The sequence below is a fragment of the Halichoerus grypus genome, chromosome 1, assembly GCF_964656455.1.
Source record: "Halichoerus grypus chromosome 1, mHalGry1.hap1.1, whole genome shotgun sequence".
NCBI lineage: Eukaryota > Metazoa > Chordata > Mammalia > Carnivora > Phocidae > Halichoerus > Halichoerus grypus.
Window position 1 is genome coordinate 3,280,286 of NC_135712.1, and position 2,805 is coordinate 3,283,090.

Below are 2,805 nucleotides of genomic sequence, written 5' to 3' on the forward strand. Positions count from 1 at the left end.
GCTTTTGTGTATCAGAAGCTGGAATGCTTCAGCTTTTCCTAAGTGCCTTGTTTTGCTGTACACGTTGATCCGAACACAGTGCTGTGTGTGAACTGCTCAGGTCCCTTCCCACGAGGGCAGAAGTGTTTTGTTCAAGGAGCAGAGGGGGCGTGCCTGGGCCAGGACGGGGGTGCTGGGGCCCGGGTCCTCCTGTAGGAGCCTCGTTAGCACTGCCCTGGGCACAGGCAGAGTTCTCTTTGACAGTCTGCTTTGAGATTCTTGGCTTTAGGAGGAACTTTGGTTTGGTCTTTCTGGTGTCTTGTGAAGTGGCCTGTAGGCCAAGGCCTGTCGCTGCCTGGCTTTGTATGGCCTGTGAGCTCGGAATGGCTTTTACGTTTTTAAATGGTTGAAAACAAATAAAAAAAAAATAGTATTTCGTGGCATGTGACCGTCATATGCAATTCAAATTCCGGTGTCCTTAAATAAAATTTTGCTGGGACACAGCCGGCCTGTTCGTTAGGTACCGTCTCCGTGTGTTTTGTGCTCCAGCAGCAGGGTGGCCCAGTTGCCACAGAGACCAAATGGCTGGCAGAGTCCAAGGTATTTGTGGTCTAGCTCTCACGGAGTTTGCCGATCCTTCTTTAAGATCCCTTTTAAATCAGTAGTGTCTTTTTTTTTTTTTTTTTTTTTTAAAGATTTTGTGTATGTATTTGACAGAGACACAGCGAGAGAGGGAACCCAAGCAGGGGGAGTGGGAGAGGGAGAAGCAGGCTTCCCGCGGAGCAGGGAGCCCGATGCGGGGCTCGATCCCAGGACCCCGGGATCATGACCGGAGCCGAAGGCAGATGCTTAACGACTGAGCCACCCAGGCGCCCCATTAAATCTGTGTAGTTTTAAAACGAACTGGTCCATTTCTTTGAAGACTGAACAGACCATATTCTTCTGTGTTCACATTGATCTTCTTTCTCACCAAATGTTCATTCGTGTTCTCTGTGGGCAGGTGTCTTTGTAAAACAGGGCCAGGTTGGGAGGGGTCCCTGGGTCGCCTGGCCGGAGCTGGGGGCTGTGTAAGGCGGGTCCTCTTGCACCTGATGGGGAGACTCAGACATGCCTGTCAGTACGAGGCCGTGCTGAGCAGCCGGTCAGGATCAGAACGGAGTAGGAGGGGACCATGGCCATCACCGTCTTTCCCGTGGTTGCTTTCAAATTGCTTTCATTCTTGTCACGGTCACACGTGCACATGACGGAGACCAAACTCTCTCGGCCAACTGATTGTGACAGTGACCCGCTCTGCGCCCTTCTCCCCATCCCGTCTCCCAGCTGCTGCTTTCAGCTTGTTTCTCGTGTTCATCTTGGTACAGCCCATGTCCTCCGCGAGCCCCAGGACTGCCGACAGCAGTGATCATGCCGGCCGATGGGTCGTGCTCCATTGGCCCACACTGGTGCCTCTGTCCCCTGTCTGTCCCAGCACACGCCGACTCGGGCTCCGGCAGCAGGCGGGAGTGGGAGGAGGGAGCACAGCACCCCCTTCTGCCGCAGCAGCCTTCCAGGGGGGCTGCACCCGTTTGGGGTAGAAGTGGCCTCCTGGTCCCGAAACCCTGTCCATGCCTCTGGAATGAGTCCCTCCATAAGGTGAGGGAGCCATGTTCTCGGGGACCCTGGTAACTAGTCCATACCCGGAGGCCCCCGGCTGCCTCAGACGTTTCTTTTTCGGTTGGTCGCTCTGAACCCTGACCTGTGATGACCGCGTGCTGTGTTTGAAGGCTTTTACGTCTCATGCCCGCTTTCTCCTGTGGCTGACTTGCTGAGCTCAAAGCAGAGCCTTTTGTTTGTGGTTTCGCCTGCTGACCAGCTATGGGAGCCAAGGATTGAGCTTCCTTACACGCCTCTTTAATTTTATTTATCTCCTATTTTCCGCTTTTTTTTAGATTTTATGTATTTTACGTTTTGGGGAGATTCCTTGGGTCTGTTTCAATTCATTTATTTAGTTTTTAAAAGATTTTATTTTATTTTATTTTTTTTTAATTTTTTTTTATTGTTATGTTAATCCCCATACATTACATCATTAGTTTTAGATATAGTGTTCCATGATTCATTGTTTGTGCATAACACCCAGTGCTCCATGCAGAACGTGCCCTCCTCAATACCCATCACCAGGCTAACCCATCCTCCCAACCCCCTCCCCTCTAGAACCCCCAGTTTGTTTTTCAGAGTCCATCGTCTCTCATGGTTCTTCTCCCCCTCCGATTTCCCCCCCTTCATTCTTCCCCTCCTGCTACATTCTTCTTCTTCTTTTTTTCTTTCTTAACATATATTGCATTATTTGTTTCAGAGGTACAGATCTGAGATTCAACAGTCCTGCACAATTCACAGCGCTTACCAGAACACATACCCTCCCCAGTGTCCATCACCCAGTCACCCCATCCCTCCCACCCCACCCCCCACTCCAGCAACCCTCAGTTTGTTTCCTGAGATTAAGAATTCCTCATATCAGTGAGGTCATATGATACATGTCTTTCTCTGTTTGACTTATTTCGCTCAGCATAATACCCTCCAGTTCCATCCACGTCGTTGCAAATGGCAAGATCTTATTCCTTTTGATGGCTGCATAATATTCCATTGCATATATATACCACATCTTCTTTATCCATTCATCTGTTGATGGACATCTTGGCTCTTTCCACAGTTTGGCTATTGTGGACATTGCTGCTATAAACATCGGGGTGCACGTAGCCTTTCGGGTCCCTACTTTTGTATCTTTGGGGTAAATACCCAGGAGTGCAATTGCTGGATCATATGGTAGCTCTATTTTCAACTTTTTGAGGA